Here is an 8319-nt window from a genome sequence, read left to right as displayed (position 1 = left end):
CATTACCCAGTCTTATTCAGCAAATTCAAAAAACAACTTAATTTAGGTTAAATATTGTTTAAATAAAATGTTTTACCGTAATCTATATTAGTCATTATGACAACTCCACAAAATCGGGCGATCGGATCAAATTATATAAGTCAATGCGCCACGGCTGGCGGATGTGAGGACCAGGATGTAAAACATCCCTTTAAATTTGATCAAATCACTAAACCCGACAGGTTTCTTTACAGATGTCTCTATAGCAACCGCTCGCGTGACCCTATAGACCCGTGCGGTCAAGTGAGTCGAAATTATAAGCAATTAGCGCTTTTGTAACGAGTGGCACACATACAGGAAATGACATCAACGGGTCAAAACTAAAAATATGTCGCCTGGTGGACAGCCCGGGACGCCCCGAGCCTGGATCTACGCGGCTGGTTTATACACTTTTACCATAATATGGTGGATGATGAGAATCTGATCTGCAATGGGAATCAAACGTCACTTTCATCCCGAGGAAGTTCAACGCAGACGACACACTTTTGTCCTGACGCCGGTACGCAGCAATATCATCACGCAAGCAGGATACAGACACTATGACGGACGCTTTCTGTTATTTAGTAACGGTGTCGCGAACGTAACATTAGGAAAATTGACTGTCAGTGTGATTAAATCTCATCCGGTTAACTGTAGCAGGTGCAGCTGTCCGAGGAGAGAGACATCATAAACAATGCATGTTGGAGCGCTGACAGTGGGCGCAAGCGTCGTTCTACGTTTATACGATCGTTTTCAGGAGATTATATCGTGAAAACGTGATGTGTGGATCGTTCACGATGATGAAAGAAACATGTTGCGACGCGTAACACACTGGTAATGAAGCGCATCCATGTTTTAAGCTCGTGGATCAGTGGGTTGCCAGCGAATCAGGTGCCAAGGCGTAGATTGTCATGTGATGTTTGTTGTGTCGGTGGGGTTGATCACACTTCAAGCTGTAATATCTAGCTGTGTTACATACAGTAATGATATGATTCATGAGCATTACCGAGTGCGCTGTGACATAAGGTGTCATATTTGTTGAGGAACCCTTCAATCACATACAAACTTTAAGTTAGTTAACTGAGGATTCTTTCGGGTATTGTGCAGAAAGATGTCCAGTCACACGTTATCCACCTTTATTGATATTAGCAATGATTTAATTAACCATAGTAGTTTATTTGTAGCAAATTAAGACCATATTTTTTAGCCTAATACCATAATCTTACTGTATTATATGCCTACCATGTTTGTGACCCAGGACAACAAAACCAGTCTTTTTTGAAAGTTAGATTTTTACATAATATGAAAGCTGAATAAACAAGCTTGATGTATGCGTTGTTAGAATGTGACAATATCTGGCTGAGATACAACCGTTAAAAACTCTGGAATCTGAGAGTGCAAAAACCCCCGAAATATTGAGAAAATGACCTTTGAAGTTGTTAATATGAGGCACTGTAGCAGGCCATCCATTCACAAAAATAAAGTTTTTATGTATTTAAGCTAGGAAATTTACGAAATATGTTCATAGAACATGATCTTTACTTAATATCCTAATGATTTTTGGCATAAGAGAAAAATTGCTTATCCATTTATAAATCCACACTTTATTCTTCATCTAGTTTACTTGAGTGTATTTATAAAAATCACACAAAGGCAATCCATGAGGTAGCAAAAATGCAATAATGTTTTTTGTATTGGTCATAAATTGTGATACATATTTTCTGTAAAATCTGAAAAGAATGTCTTATGACAACCTGCCCCACGTTGTTGAGCTATGTGTTTGAATCCAACATAAATCACAGCTTGATAAAAATCTAATTTTGTCTAATTGCATGCAGCCGCTGTGACAACTTCCCTGTGTAATCTGAATTTATTTATTGTGACTGCTTTGCGCATTACGTCTTGCAGGGAATTCCAATCTGAGGGAGCATCCTGCCAGGGCTTTAGCCCCGTCTGTGTAGCCTGTCTGTCTGGAGTGGTAACTGTATTATTAATGCTTGCGTGTAGACAGCTCTGTTAATCTCCTGCCACGCGGTAGCGCATCAGCTGTGTTTCTCGCATGCGACCCACATGTGTAAGTATGTGTGGCTGCACAGGTCAGAGCAGGCTGGTTTGGTATTGTAGTGGCACATGCAGGAGGGTCAGGCCTTTGAGTTCTTCGGTAATTAGCTGAGTGGGGGCATTCAGCATGGCCATATATTCACCATGCTGAAAGGGTGCGGGCAGGGGGTCTATTGACGGCTGACAGGTGCAGCAGCGGAAGGCGTCAGGAGTTCGGGCAATCGAAACCAGAACTGCAGTCTAGTAGAACTGTCTCTGGCCCCTGGGTTACCCTTCGCCTTTTGGGGGGGGTCAAAATTGAAAGCAAGTTCAAGACCCCTTTCCTGCCCTATTTTGCTATGCACAAGGTCTGCTGTGTGTTTTGTGATTCAGTGCAGGAAGTTGACACAATGAAAACATGATGAAGATGAAATGTGCACAATGAAAACATATTACAAGCATAAGCGTTTAAGCATTTGGTTTTAACGATAGTTAAACCCGAAAAAAAATCGCTAATGTGTACATTCAATTCTATTTCTTTACACATCATTTAAATATGAAAGTTCACCCAAGACTGTATATGTCTCCTTCTTCTGTGCAACACACAAAAATATATTTTAATACATGTCTAAAGGTTTTGTGTGCCCCATTGAAGTCCAACGGGGTAGAGACACCAACGTTCTTGAAAATACCTTCTTTTGTGTTCAACAGAAAAAAGTCATACAAGTTTGAAGGAGAACTATCAGTCTTAAAGGAAATGTACTGGGAAGCATGTACCACTGCAATTACATTTTATTCATTTGTTTATTTTACATAGCCAGTCCAGCCTAAACAGCTTAATCTTCGTTACAACCGTTACAAATCCTGCTGTCTTAGTGTGAGAGCCAGCCTGAAAAGCTTTCTCTCAAAGCTTCGTTTTATTTAGCATTCCTCAGAGGTTTATGGGCAGGTGTTTGAAATTAAGAGCAGGATATTTATTGGAAACTTTCTAAAGGCACACAACTTTTTTGCTTACCTCTCAATTAGATGCACAACTCAACTCGCGCACACACAGACACAGGAACACGCATACACCCCTCACACAGGCACATTGTAGAACAACTGAGCAAGCAGATAAAATGCAAACCACCGTTGTTGCTCCCACACTCTTGCCATTAGCTCAGGTCAGTGTGTTCTGTAGGTGGAGCGCAGGAAAAGTATTTTTGACCTGTAATTACTTGGGCTTAGCTGTACCACTGGTACTTTGCACAAATCAAGGTGCGTTGCTGAAGCTCTCCAGTCCTGCGCCAGGTTCTGATTGCAAGCTGGTGGGCCGGTTTGTCAAGTAGCTGGCCGAGAAACGTGAAATCCCTGATAAAACCCAAAGCCCTTAAGAGCCATGAAGTCCTCGTGATGAGGAAAGTGATGGGGTTTGGTTGCGCTGAGCACACAGTCAGATGAAGTATGTCTTTGAGAGTGCGCGTGCGTGTGTGATCAAGACAGCGTCTCCGTGACATTTGTCCTCCCTAATCCAGGATTTATAGAGCGCACAGAAAATTTAACAAGGTTAAATCAGTAGGCAGGTTAGCAGAGCATAACGGAAGCAGAGCTTGACAAAAATTTGTTGGCGGCAGATAAACCGTGAATTGTTTCTCTTGGCTCGAATAAAAAAAAAAATAGTTATAACAAGTAAAAAAGTTCAAGCGAGGCTTCTGAAGTGATATAATTCACTTGTCTTCATTCTCTCTTTGGGTTGTAGGACCACTACACTAATGACCGTATTTTGGAGAGCCTAATAAGTCAAAAATGCATCTGCCATGGAAAAGCCGAATGATGCCAGATATTAATGGAGCCGGGCCCTGAATGATTCCCGGGTTGGCGTGGCAGTTAAACGCATTCCAGGTTTTGTGGAGAGGCCATTATTCCTGCTCCTTAATCACCACCTCCGCTTTTATTACCCCCAAAGCCTTACTGTGTGGCTCGGGGAAACCACATGTGGGCACAGGCCAGGAAATGTCGAGCAGACAAGAAAACGTCTTCCTTTCCCCTTAAAAGTAATGGCCTTGGCCAAACACCAAAGGCAGTCTGTTTCTAGCCAACATTTTGCTATCTATAACCATTTATGAGATATGGGATGTTGTAATGAAGGAATTGTCTGGGTATGGTTCTGCAAATAATTTTGTTGTCGGGGAATTGTCATGTTTAATAGTTTTTTATCTGAATTCCAGTTGCATTTTGTAATGATAAAGTTACTTGGGTTGTGCTCCGAGGGCTAAACTGAACTGCCAGTGCATGATCATTTGCACTGGGATTGAAAAGCCTCAGACTAGTTAAAAGCTTCTGTTTTGAGTTTTTCTCATTTAATAATCAATGTAGCAGGTTGAATAAAAACTAGAAAATTTTAACAATGATCATAAATGGTAGAATATCTGGTATCCCTTTGCTTTAATGACATCATACGCTTGTGCAATGGAAAACCTACAGTCATGTCTATCCCAACATTTAAGAATGCTCTAGATTAGAACATCTTGTGGGATTTTAAAACCGATAAAATAAAATGATAACAAAATCAACCTTTTCTGCAAATATGTTTGCATAGTTAATGTTACAAATTAGGGAATAAATAGGGAAAATAGGGAATCATTCATTTATTTCTTCTAAAATCCTAAAACATTTAACAGTTTTGATTAGATTTTGTATCCCACATTATCAATGTAATCTCCGTCATTTGGAGCCCACCCTTAATAATGTCATACTTTATCTCAGCGTTTTCTGTGGCAATCAACAAGACAATTTGGAGTGAATAAGAAAATGAAAAAATATTTGAAATTGAATTTACAAATACTTCAAAGATTAATTAATACTAGAAAAGTTTATTTGTGGCTCTTCAACATCATAGCATTTACAGTAGGGACCCAAAATATCGACTCGCTCAGGGTGCATCAAATGTCTTCATGGAGAATTGTGTTCCACTTCTAGAAAAATTATATTTACAGTGAGACTTCTTTAAATCATTGCTCAGAGTAATGTGAAGTTGAGTCATGTTTCCACAATGCAAAAGATCCTCCCGTGCTGCACATCATCACGGCTCAGACCATATCCGCAAGGGAAGAGCAGTGCTTCAGTTGTGGATTAATGAGGGGGGTCTCATCCCTGACACGGTTCATCCATCAGCTCCCTCCAAAGTCTTCTCCTTTAGGGACAACAGAGTGGGGGGTACAGATGATGAAGAGGACTAATTAAGCTGCCATGATGTTTTGTTTTATTAAGGGCTCTGTTTGAGATTTTCAATAAATCTTATTAGCATAGGAGCTGCTCAGAGACGTCTCGCAGAAGGTGTGAAGTCAGTCTGCTGTTTACACTGAGGCTAACAGCTGCACACTTGCGAAGGCAGTAAAAAAATACGCTGCGCTGGTTTCCCTGTCGACACGGCGTCAGTTGATGCCATAATTCATGTGTGTCATCCACGAGATGTTTGTGTGGGTTTGCAAGTGTTTTTGGGGGGAGTAGGTGAGTGTTTTAAGCTCCTCCTGTTTGCCCACTGCCTGATGGCCCCCTGCAGAGAGCAACAGCAATTATCACCTTGGAGGAATGTGGGAGCCTTGTGTTAAATTCCCTTTGACCCCTTAGTAGAGCAGGTCAGGAGGTGGTGATCCCCCCAGGGAGCAGCAGGCAGCGTGGGGTGGGGGGGGGGGGGTGGTATGGTCCTTTGGGGGTTTTTCTCATGGTCAGAGAAAACTTGAGTCTGACTTTGCTTTACTACAGGCTACGGAAGTTGGTGCACCAACGCTGAGAGGAGTTTTATGGTGTGTTTGCAATGCAAATGGCTGATTTGCTGGCTTAATTTGATTTGGCTGGTCTCACACCTTGAGCACGGCACTTAAAAGTTTGTTGATCTGCCAGAATAAATGTGGAGACGAATAAATAAAAAATCAGCTTCATTTTGTCTGCCTGTTGATCGCTTATAGAAACAAATTCTAAACTAGTTTATTCTAAGCCACTTTCTAAAAGCTTCTTATCCCCTCAAAGAATATTGCTATCTGTCATTAAATTATAAGATACAATCAATACATTAATTTGCAATGCTTTTTTGCTTATGTTTGTAAATGAATAGAATAAAAAACGGGCTCTATGAATTTTACTACTTTTTTATATGGAGTTGAAGTATTTACTAAAAATCATTTTTATTTCCTGTGTGAAGGTTTCATTTATACTTTAATGGTATATTTCATGTATTATTATTATTTTCAAAGCTTGATAGCCTCAATCACTTTCATTATATAATAAGAGATGGCGCTGCAGGGAAAAGCCGCGAATATATTCTTAAAAAAAATGCTCCTTTGTGTGTAAAAGTAAAAAAAGTTAATCTTATAATAGAAAAAAATCTAAGCTTAGAGTAGAGCAAATTTCACATTGTATTTAAAGAACCCAATAGCTTGTAGTCAATACTATAACAGCAGATACAACCGATAGAGATGTTATGATGTTTGTTTGTGTCATGCTGTATTGCACTTGAGTTTATAAATCATACCTTAACAAGTAAGGCATACCACACTGTAAAAACCACTCTTTGGTTTGATGGACTTTGAGCGTTTGGTCTGTTGAAGCATTTTAAGAAAGTTAGAATTTATAATCTTAACATTATAGATTTGTTTTGTCAGCATATTTATCTACTGATCATTGACATTGAGAGGGATGTTCCTCCCACAATATCCATATAAGAGATCAATCAACATCTAACAGTTTTTTCAATGACAAAAACCTCAACTTTTACATTTGGACTGTCCTAATCTTGAAAACACAGTCACACCCTTGATCCCTTATTCCTTGTATAGTTCTAAAGACATCGGCGGTTAAGGGAAGGCATCTCTATGATGTCTGTCTCAGGATTTACCTCAAACATTTGGCAGGATAAACAGAATTTTTAAAAAAATATTTAAATATTGACCTTGTTTTATTCTTCGGCACAAAGGTGGTGTGGGGTTTGTATTTGATGGAATTTAGATTCTGCACCACTCACGAGTGGCTGTCTAAAGGGAGCAGCCGTTTCCTATTGTTGAAGAAGCACATCATTTTCAATCATTGTCAGATGTTGAAAGCTTACTTTCTTTTTAAGTTACCTTTTGACTGTGTCTCGCTCCTCTTGCCTGCACAAGACATATCAAGTGTGTCAGAGTTGTGAGAGAGGTAAGAGACCGTATTGATCTGCTCTATTGATGGAATCTATTTTCAAGTCTCTTAGTCAAAAATATTTCAGATTTTCATTTTTCTGTGGAGTTGTGCTGTGATTCAGACTGGTTGAGAACACAACAGGCTCTTCGCTGTTTTACTCCAGTTTATTAACTCTCCGTTCAGACTGCAAGGGCTCTGACTGCCTAAACGTGGCCAAATCCCTGTGACCCTCCGGGCCATCAACTGGTTTCTGTCTTCACCAATTTGTGTTAAACTATACCATCATTAACTCCAATGTGAAACCATCCATCCTTAAATACAAATCCTTACACATTGTGACAGAGCAGAGTGGCCCTGCAGGTTCATTACATTACCTTGTTCAACAAAACGAACCCCTTGAGGATATTAGGGGGGCACAGACAGTCCCAATCCATCTACAACCATGTCCCTTAGGAGCCTATGTCCATGATTAAGTTAATGTTATAGTCTTAAACCGACACATGCACACACAAGATATTATGTAAACTCCTCATCCAGCCTGCAAAAGGTTTAGCCGTGCAGTGTGGATGGGATCCTTCAGAGCCCTGCTGCTTATAGGGCTCGGCCTGGTGGGACTTGAACTTCAGTGTTGCCATAGAAACGTAATCCTCCTCCAAAATCCCTGCCCACTGCCTTACCCCACTTGTTCACAGCTGTGTGCACACTTCTTTAATGACTGCGTTTAACATTTCATATCCTTAAACTCCATATATTTTTTAGTTTTAGAAATTCACTTTAGATTCATTTAGTTTTTATTTTCTTTACGTCTTTGTATAGATAGGACAGTAGAGAGTGAGACAGAAAATTATGGGATGAGAGAAAGGGAATCGGTAGCCGGGAAAGGACCACAAGCCGGGGATCGAACTCAGGTCGCCGGAAATGCTACTGCACTATAAGTTGGCACACAGTCCACTGACCGACAGATTTAAATATTTTTTATACATTTTGTTTTATCTATACTTTAGCTTTGTTTTATTGTTTTCATTATTCTGCATAGTCTATAAAGTTGGCCATATATTTAGAACTGTGTGACAGATAAAATCTTGAATCTTGGTTAGTTACAGTTTTACT

At 40.0% G+C, this 8319-nt stretch overlaps 1 long non-coding RNA gene across 1 annotated transcript in view; it reads left to right on the top strand.

The window, feature by feature from the left end:
• Positions 1 to 8319, top strand: part of LOC130437968 (uncharacterized) — a 62377-nt gene continuing 54058 nt past the window's right edge. The window contains exon 1 of the long non-coding RNA XR_008909251.1: positions 1 to 538. This is a non-coding gene — a long non-coding RNA (uncharacterized LOC130437968). The remainder of the gene's footprint in view (positions 539 to 8319) is intronic.

The sequence above is a fragment of the Triplophysa dalaica genome, chromosome 16 (genome assembly GCF_015846415.1).
Source record: "Triplophysa dalaica isolate WHDGS20190420 chromosome 16, ASM1584641v1, whole genome shotgun sequence".
Lineage (NCBI taxonomy): Eukaryota > Metazoa > Chordata > Actinopteri > Cypriniformes > Nemacheilidae > Triplophysa > Triplophysa dalaica.
Note: the sequence above shows the minus strand (reverse complement) of the source record. Positions and strands in the feature narration are given on the sequence as shown.